Below are 10,493 nucleotides of genomic sequence, written 5' to 3' on the forward strand. Positions count from 1 at the left end.
TGCCTGAGGAAGTTTCTATACAGATTCAAATGACTGCCTCCTTATTTTGTAACGAGGTTTCCTCACTCAAGACTCTCCTACATCAATATGTACACCCTCATGCCTTTGTAGGTTCCTATACATTTTGAAAAGATTACTCCTATCCTAAACTTCAAAGAGTATCTATCCAAATAACTTCTTGTGACAAAACAATTCTCCCTTCTTAGGAATTAAGTTGAAGTTCAAGTTTATTGTCATCTGACTGTACATATATACAACCAAATGAAACAACGTTCCTTCAGACCATATGCACCCAGAAAATATAAATCACACACAGCTCATAAATAAGTTAATAATATTACCATAACTAAATTAATAAAATATAATTCAAAATGCATGTAGTGTGTAGCATAGGTAACCAGTAAACAGCTTGCTGTCCTGGTGACGAGACCTTGTTAGTGGTAGGGTATCTGTTAGTCTCATAGTTTAAGGGAAGAAGCAGTTATGCAGTCTGGCAGTCCTAATCCTAATGTTTGTGTATCTCCTTCCTGATGGCAGTGGGTCAGAAAGATTGCAGGATAAGTGGTAGGGATGCTCAACAATGCTTTGAGATCTCTGTCTGCAACACTCTCAGTAAATGTCGGATTATGGTGAATAGAGACCTTGATGATGCTCACGGCAGTTTTTACAATGCTCCATAGAGTCTTGCGGTCTTCCATACCACACAGTGTTGCAGCTCCTGCAGAAAGTTGTTAGAACGGGGGCAGAGAGGCTTGCACACTTCAATCTCCTCAGAAAATGTAGATGTTGCTGTGCCTTCCTGACTAGTGAGGAGGTGTTGTGGGTCCAGGTTAGGTCATCCATTATGTGCACAAGGAACCTTGTGCTCTTTACTCTATGGTAGAATCATTGATGTGCAATGGAGAGTGGTCAACCTGTGCCTTTCTGGAGTAAACAATCACCTCTTTTGTTTTGTCCACGTTGAGACATGTTGAAACAAATGGTGTTATTGTTTTCACAACATTTGACAAACCTCTCTACCTCCTCCCTATATGCCAACTTAGCATTGTTGCTGATGAGGCCAGCCACTGTTGTATTATCGGTGAACTGGATGACACAGTTTGAGCTGAATCTGGCAGTGCGGTCATTGGGACTCATAGGATTTTAGACTTCATGATGGAAAGACCCCAGTCAATCCAAGTTGGCAGCAAGATCTCTTTCTCCATCATGCTGAACATTGGTGCCACCCAGGGCTGTGTCCTCAACCCACTGCTGCTCACAGTGCCGATTCACAAGTGCACTGCCAAATTCCAGGGATAATCCTGGAAACTATAGATTGGTGATTCTCACATCAGTGGTAGGAAAGGTACTGGAGAGAATTCTTAGGATTTATGAGCATTTCGAAAGCTACAGCCTAATTAGGAAAAGCCAACATGGCTTTGCACAGGGCAAGTCATTTTTTTCTAACTTGATTGGGTTTTTTGACGAGGTGACAGTAAGAGCTGTGGATATCTACATGGATTTTAGTAAGGCATTTGACAATGTCCTTCATGGCAGGCTCATCCAGAAGATTAAGATGCATAGGATCCATGGTGAATTAGCCATTTGGATTCAGAACTAGATTGCTCATAGAACACAGAGGGTAGTGGTCAAAGAGACTTATTCTAGCTGGAGATTTGAGTTTTGAGTGTTCTGCAGGGACACTAGAACTTTGCTGTTTATGATGTATATAAATGACCTGCTGAAAATATTAGTAAGTTTGCAGACAATACAAAGATTAGTGGTGTTTTAAATAGTGTAGAAGACTGGCAAAGAATACAGTGGGATTTAGATCAGTTGCAGATATATGTGGAGAAATAGCATATGGAGTTCAACCCAGCCAAATGTGAAGTGTTGCATCTTAATAGGTCAAATGTAAATAGACACTACACCGTTCAGGGCAAGTATAGTAACAGTGATGATGACCAGAGTGATCTTGGGGTCCAAGTTCATAGATCCCTGAAAGTGGCTACACACATTGATAGGGTGGTTAAAAAGGCATATGGTATGCTTGCTTTATTAGTTGAGGCATTGAGTTCAAAAGTCAGAAAATTATATCGCAGCTTTATAAAACTCTAGTTAGGCTGCATCTTGAGTTTTGCATACTTGCCCCATTATATGAAGGATGTTGAAGAGAGAATAGGCTTACCAGGACGTTCCCTGAATTAGAGGACATGTGCTACAACGAAAGGTTGGATAAACTTGGGTTGTTCTCATTGGAGTGGTGGAGGCTGAGAGGAGATCTGAAATATGTTCATAAGATTATGAGAGAGATAGATAGGGTAGTCAGACGGTATCTTTTTGCCAAGGCTGAAATGTCTACAAACAGAGAGAACAAATTTAAGATGAGAGGGAGTAAGTTCAAAGCAAGTTTTTTACACAGAAATTTAATTCTTGTAATGTGCTGCATGGGGTGGCAGTGGAGGCAGATACATTAGAGACTTTTAAGAGATTTTTAGATAGGCACATGAATGTAAGGATAATGGAAGATATGGATACTGTTTAGATGTCCATTTACTTCCATTTTCTTTACTAAGAGGTTAGACATTTAATTACTAATTTAATTGGTTCTGAGCAATATTGTGGGCCAAAGGACCTTTTCCTGTGTTGGACTGTTCCATGTTCTATGCATTTATTTTGGATTTGCAAATCTGTTTTGCATCACTTCAGTATCACTCAGGAATAATTTTGTCATTGACGATAAAGTAAATTGCTCATTTTGCATCAACAAGGCACTATACATTTCTACTGATTAAAATTGGAACAGATGAATTATAACTGGTGGATAACACTTATTTTAATTTAATAGGCAAAATAAAGATCACCTTCTTAGTATGAGGCATGATTGTGAACCTGAAATGTTTTATCTATTTCCCTTGCACTGACGTGGTCTGAAATACTGAGTATTTTTAATATGTATTACTTTCCTACTGTTATTTTATGTATGCATTCATTTACTGAGCTGTTTAAAATTCAGCCATTGACAAACTTCTATGGATGTGTGGTGGAGAGCATATTGACTGTCTGCATCAGAGCCTGATATGGAGATGCACTTGGACTACAAAAAGTAGTGAATACAGCCCAGTCCATCATTGGTAAAGCCATCCCCACCATTGAGCACATCTACATGGAGCATTGTTGCAGGAAAGCAGTATCTGTTATCAAGCACCTCCACCACCAAGGACATTCTCTTGTCTTGCTGCTGCCATCAGGAAGAAGATAGAGGAGCCTCAGGACTTGCACCACCAAGTTCAGGAACAGTTGTCATCCCTCAACCATCAGGCTCTTGAACCAATGAGGATAACTCCACTTAACTTCACTTGCCCCATCATTGAAATGTTCCTACAACCCATGGATTCTCTTCCAAGAACTCTTCATCTCATCTTCTCAATATTAATTGCTTACTTATTTATTATTATGATTTCTTTCTTATTGTATTTGGACAGTTTGTTGTCCTTCGCTCACTGGTTGAACAACCAAGTTGGTGCAGTCTTCCATTGATTCTAATATGGTTATTATTCTACTATGGATTTATTGAGTATGCCTGCAAGAAAATCAATCTCAGGGTTGTATATGGTGACATATATGTACTTCAAACTTCTGAACTTTGAACACCTCATCTATTTGTCATACATCTACGTTCACCCTCTCTCCTCCAGGAGAGATCAGGGAAAGTGTTCTGCTGATCTGCTGGGTATGTCACACAGCCATATTATTTGCTGCAGATAATGAAGTGCATGAAACTGCAGTGTTAATGCATTGGTCTCACCGTATAAAGATATACGATTTCTTCTAACCATCTGTCCCCAAACTTCTCTGCTACAAGCTGGAGTCGATGCTATCCTCCCCCCAGTATTTCCTCAGCTGAAGAAAAACTGTATTACGTTTGACTGCAGATTACTGAAACATTCGTGGACTTAGGGTCTTGGACTTTTTTTTTTGTGCAACTGTATTTTACTGATGTTACATGTGCCCTGTGCAGCATGCGGCTGTTGGGACTGTGTTTGCACTTTGGCCCTGGAGTAATGCTGCTTAGTTTGACTGTATTCATGGGTATTCACATGTGGTTGAATGGTAATGGAAATTGAACTTGAACTTGCACTGAAGACTAACAGTCTCTCTTTTCCAGTTCTGAAGGGTCTTGAACCTAAAATGTAAAATCTGTTTCTCTTTCCACAGACTTTGTCTTATCTCATGAGTGCTTTCTTTTTGTCTGTGTTTCTAATTTTATTGTAATTTAGAACACCAGTAAATGCAGATATTTTGATTTTCAAGGGCAAAGTTCCCTGGTCCTCTCTTTCTGCACCCTTAACCTACACATTTGAAGGTCATTTTTTTTAAAGCTTCTGTCAACTCCCAACACCATATATTCCATTCACTCCTTCAAAATATGTCAAAGAGATGCTTCCCTTCATAACTTGCTGGTGATACTTCCATCTACACCAACCATGCCCCATCTTACAGCCTTTATCCACGTAAATGAAGGAGACACAGCTCCCTTCAGCCTTTTCCTTCACATCATGCAGAATCCAAAAGACTTTCTAGTTGGAGCAACAGTTCACTTGCACCACGTTTGGTTCAGTATTCAGTGCTCACAATGTGGTCTCCTCTATAGTAAAGAAATCAGTCATAGTTTGGATGATAAGGTTGCAGAGTATCTCTATTCAGTCTGCAGAAGCTCCCTGTAGCCAGTCACTTTAATTCTTCATCCCACTCAGATTCATCTAGCTGTGGACTCCTGTATTGAAAGACAGAGATCAGAAAGAGGAACATACATTTACTTATTGAGATACAGCATGGAACAAGCCTTTCCAGCCCTTGGAGCTGCACTGCCCTGTAATTCCCCGATTTAATCCTAGCCTAATCATGGGACAATTTTACAGTAACTGGCCAATCGGTACATCTTTAGGCTGAGGGAAGAAACAAGAGTACCTGGAGGAAAACCATGCGGTCACAGGGAGAACATACAAGCTGCTTACAGGCAGTGGCAGGAATAGAACCTGTGTTGCTAGTACTGTAAAGTGTTGTGCTAACCACTACACTATTATAGTAAGAAATAAATATTGAGAACATGAAATTTGATAAAGATGGCTACATTATGTTAAGAGTTAGAAAAGTGTACAGTAATAGGATAAACTTCAGATTCTGCCTCAACTTACCTACCAGTCTTTCACTCTGGAGTCAGTTTCTTTCCAGTCAGGCTTGTTTCATTTTTATTTTCTGTCATTCTGTGTTTTTCAATAGAACTGCAGTTTTCCATTCCATACTTCTTTTTGAGATACTTTCTTGCATTTCTCTGCTAAGGAAAATATACCGTACATAGCAAGGTAAAAACAAACTAGGTTTTAGAAGCAAGAAGTCCATGATTTGTGACATAGTTGGGTGTGAGAGGTGACAGATTTTAACATAGATGAGAAAAACAGGCCTTTCCTTATAATCTGTTGATTTTTAATAGTAAGAACAGGCAATCAAACCCATCATGAACAAGGTGGGTAAGATTTGAATCCTTGGAAAGATGCCGCATTGTCTTGCTTGTACTAGGGTAAGGGATATTTCAGAAAAGCTGAAGAAAAACCCAGGAGAGGAGGGAGTAAATGTAATTGTGATCTTGAAACCGCACAACAGAAACTTCTCTCTCCAGTGAGCTCTACTGTAAATTCTCTTTGTGGTATGCTTACTTTGAAGATGCTTTCCTCTTCTCTTCAATGAAGCTTTTGCTCCACAGCTTCCCCAATACTGATTAAAAAGTCTGACCCAAAATGTTGGTTTTTCATTTCCCTCCATAGATCCATGTGAGGGGGAAAACATTCCAAGGTGGGAGCCATTTGAAAAGAACAAGTCATTTCATGAGTGGTTTTATTTGAGCCAATAAAAAGAAGCAAAGTGGAAGCAGAGCAGCCGCTGCTGAAGTGGGCCATTAGAACTGGAGACTTTAACTCAACATAGTCTGGTGAGAACAAGCTTCGGCAAGCACAGGCAGAGGTTCCAGGTAAGTTTATAGTAAGCTTTTTGTATCTCTTTCTTAGTCTATTAGCATAAAACCAGTGCACTGAGAATGAGTCCGGAGTTCATGGTATGTTCATTGTGTGAGATGTGGGAACACTGGGAGACTTCCAGTCTCCCTGATGACTACATCTGAATGAGTCCTTAGATATCGTGTTAAGAAATTGGAGTGGGAGCTTAATGAACTTTGCCTCATATGGGAGAGTGAGATGATAGATAGGAGCTACAGGGAGTTATAAGGAGTTACACACCCCTACATTGCAGAAGGAACATACCTGGGTGACTGTCAGGAGAGGGAAAGAGAGTAGTCAGCCAGTGCAGTGTATTCCTGTGGTTGTTCCCCTCAATAATAATTACAGCAACTTGGATACTGTTGTGGGGGTGGGGTGGATGAACAACCATGGAGAAGCTGCAGTGACCGGCATTGAGTCTAGCTCTGTGCCTCAGAAGGGAACGGAGAGAAGAGGATTGCAGTAGGAGAGGGGATTCCATAGTCAGAGGAGAGCAGAGGAGGTTCTATGGATGTGAAAAAGAAAACTGGATGGTATTTTGCCTCCTAGGTGCAAGGGTCAAGGTTTTCTCAGATTGGGTTGACAGCATTCTAAAGGAGGTGTTGCACAGGGCGGCTGAGGAGAACCCAAGTGCAGGACACCAGCACGTCAACTGAGTTGGGGATGCTGGCGTAGACATGAATGTAGAACAGCAAACTGGAGGAATCTTGACAAGGAGACAGGATCTACAGGGACTATCTTTAAACTAGAGTAGAACTTGGAACTAAACTTAGAACTAAACTTAGAACTAACAGTTCTAAGCAGATAAGAGAACAAAGTATCACAAAAGAATAGACCAACAAACTGGCAACCTGCGTGGTGACCCCATTGTACTTATTTCACAGTCTCTGATGCAAACCAGGTGTATCATAATTAAGTAAACTAGCAGTAATTGGAAATCTAATGGCTGACATTAGGGCATAATCAGGGAGAAAGGAGCGTTAAAGGGGAACAACCAAGCGGAACCATGACAGGGGGAGGGTGAGCAGCCAGAAGTCGTGAAACATGTTGGTACTAACAACATAGCTAAGAAAAGGGAGAAGGTCTTGAAGAGGGAATATAGGGAGTTAGGTAGAGAGCTATAAAGCAGGATTTCTAGGCTTGTAATCTGTGGATTGCTGTCTGTGTCATGCACCAGTGAGGGTAAGAATAAGATAATTTGGCAGATGAATATGTGGCTGAAGGATTGGTGTAGAGAGCAGGGCTTCAGTTATTTGGATCATTAGGGTCTCTTCTGCGGAAGTTATGATCTGTACAAAAAAGAAAGTTGGCATCAGAACCCAAAGGGGATCAATATCCTTGCTACTAGGAAGGGTTTAAAGCAATTTGGTGGGAGGATGGGAACTAGAATGATAGGTCCAAGGTTTGGTCAGTTGGTATACAAGTAGATGCAGTGTGCAGTGAGACTATGAGGAAGCACAGGCAGTTGATAGGGCGAAATTGCAGTCAGTGGGATGAGTTGAAGTGTAACATGGGGGCAAAATCAAAAAGGGTGATGAATACAGGGCTGAAGATGTTATATTTGAATGCACACAGTATAGGGAATAAGGTAGTTGATCTTGCAATGCAGTTAGAGATTGCATGCTGAAAGGAGACCATAGCTTAACATCTAAGAATACATCTTGTACTGAAAAGACAGGCACATAGGCAGAGAGGGTGAGTGGTTCTGTTGGTAAAAGATGAAATCAAATACTTACAGAGAGGTGACATCGAATGGAATGACATAGAATCCTGGTGGGTGGAGTTCAGAAATTGCAAGGTTAAAATGACCCTAATGGAAGTTATATACTGGCCTCTGAATCACATACAAAAGAGAATTGGCAGATACTAGAAATCCAAACAACACACACGAAATGCTGGAGGAACTCAGCAGGCCAGGCAGCATCTATGGAAAAGAGTACAGTTGACATTTCTACCCAAGACCCTTTGGCAGGACTGCAGAATAGTCTCGGCCTGATAAATTAGGCCAAAGTTAGCATGGCTTCTTTAAGAGGAAATTTGCCTGACACATTATTTGGAAATCTCTGAGAAAATAACAGGTACAATAGACAACAGAGAGTCAGTGGATGTTGTTTACTTTGATTCTCAGTAGGCCTTGGACAAGGTGCTGCACATGAGGCTGCTTAACAAGCTGAGAGCCTTAGGTATTACATGGAAGATACTAGCATGGATAGAAGATTGCCTGACTGGCAGGAGGCAAATAGTGCAAATACATGGGGCCTTTTCTGTTTAGCTGCCAGTGACTGGTGGTGTTCCTCAGGGGTCGGTGTTGGGACTGCTTTTTACATTATATGTCAATGATTTGGATGACAGAGTTGATTGCTTTGTGACCAAGTTTGCAGATGATACGAAGATAAGAGGAGGGAACAGTAGCGTTGAGGAAGCAGGGAGTCTGTAGTAGGACTTCGATTGGTAGAATGGGCAAGGAAGTGGCAGATGGAATATAGTGTAAGGAATATATGATCATGCACTTTGGTAGAAGGAACAAAGGAGTAGACTGTTTTCTAAATGGGGAGAAAATGCAAAAATCAGAGATGCAAAGGAACTTGGGAGTTGTGCAGGGTTCACTAAATGTTAGCTTGCAGGCAGAGTCAGTGGTGAGGAAGGCAAATGCAATGTTAGCATTCATTTCAAGAGGACCACAATATAAGAGCAAGTTTGAAGGAAAGGGAGTGAATATCATTACAGAACAGGAGACCAAAAAGATGGTGTGAGGAAATGCTGATAAAAATGGGTTGAATTATCTGCATATCAATGCACAGAGTTTTCAAAATAAACAGGGAAGCAGGAGGCAATCCTGTGTTGAAGGAACTAGACATGATCAGAAGGATTGAGCCTTGGCTGCAGAAATCTCAGAACAAAGTAGTCAAGAAAGAAAGTGAGGGAAAGAGGGTTGGTGGAATGGCAATATCTATTCAGTATAAAATACTGGCAGCTTAGAAAAAAAGGACTGTATCTATAAGGAAAAGATTAATAGTGTGGCAGGCGAAATAGTGTGTTATTTACTATATTAAAGTGCTGGCCCAGGTTGTGTCAATGAACAAAGCAAGCTCTGGGTCTCAGTACATTAACCTTTTATAGACAGATGAACATGCTATGGATGCTGAGATGAATATTCACATTTAAAATTGGATAAGAAATATAGAAGATAAATTAATTCAAAAAGGAGAAACTAATGCTCGAAATGGATTGTGTCCTTGTATTTTTAAATAATAACTAGTGGTTATCAAGATATGGTGGTCACTAAAAATCCAGATGGGAATTCAGAAGATCGTTCATTGCCTAAAGTATAACACAAACAAAGCTGGAGGAATTCCATAGGCCAGCCAGCATCTATGGAGGGAAGTAGGCAGTTGACACTTCAGCATGAGGCACTTCATCTGGTCCAAATCAGTCCAGATGAGGGGTCTTGACCCAAAACATTGAACGCCCATTTCCCTCCATTGACGCTGCCTGATCGGCTGAGTTCTTCCAGTTTTTTGTGTGTTGTTCCAGATTCTAGAGTCTGCAGCCTCTTGTGTCCCTGGTACCCAAAGGGTACTGAGAACGTGCAACTCACTAGCATAGCAAGTAGTTGAGTCAATCTTATAGATGCATTAAAGGAGAGGTTGGCCAAGCAAATGAGGAAGGGAAAAAAAAAGATTAGAATTAGAATCAGAATCAGAATCAGATTTATTATCACTGACATGTGATGTGAAATTTGTTAACTTAGCAGCAGCAGTTCAATGCAATACATAATCTAGCAGAGAGAGAAAATAATAATAATAAATAAAATGAAACAATAAATAAACAAGTAAATCAATTATGTTTGTTGAATAGATTTTAAAAATGTGCAAAAACAGAAATACTGCATATTAAAAAAAGTGAGATAGTGTCCAAAGCTTCAATGTCCATTCAGGATTGGATGGCAGATGGGAAGAAGCTGTTCCTGAACCGCTGAGTGTGTGCCTTCAGCCTTCTGTATCTCCTACCTGACGGTAACAGTGAGAAAAGGGCATGCCCTGGGTGCTGGAGGTCCTTAATAATGCACGCTGCCTTTCTGAGACACCCCCCCTAAAGATGTCCTGGGTACTTTGTAGGCTAGTGCCCAAGATGGAGCTGACTAGATTTACAACCTTCTGCAGCTTCTTTCTGTCCTGTGCAGTAGCCCCTCACCCCCATAAGCAGACAATGATGCAGTCTGTCAGAATGCTCTCCACGGTACAGCTATAGAAGTTTTTGAGTGTATTTGTTGACATGTCAAATCTCTTCAAATTCCTAATAAAGTATAGCCACGGCCTTGCCTTCTTTATGATTACGTCGATATGTTGGGACCAGGTTAGATCCTCTGAGATCTTGACACTGAGGAACTGGAAGCTGCTCAGTCTCTCCACTTCTGATCCCTCCGTGAGGATTGGTATGTGTTCTTCATCTTACTCTTCC

Source organism: Mobula birostris, chromosome 1 (assembly GCF_030028105.1).
Source record: "Mobula birostris isolate sMobBir1 chromosome 1, sMobBir1.hap1, whole genome shotgun sequence".
In the NCBI taxonomy this organism is placed as follows: Eukaryota; Metazoa; Chordata; class Chondrichthyes; order Myliobatiformes; family Myliobatidae; genus Mobula; species Mobula birostris.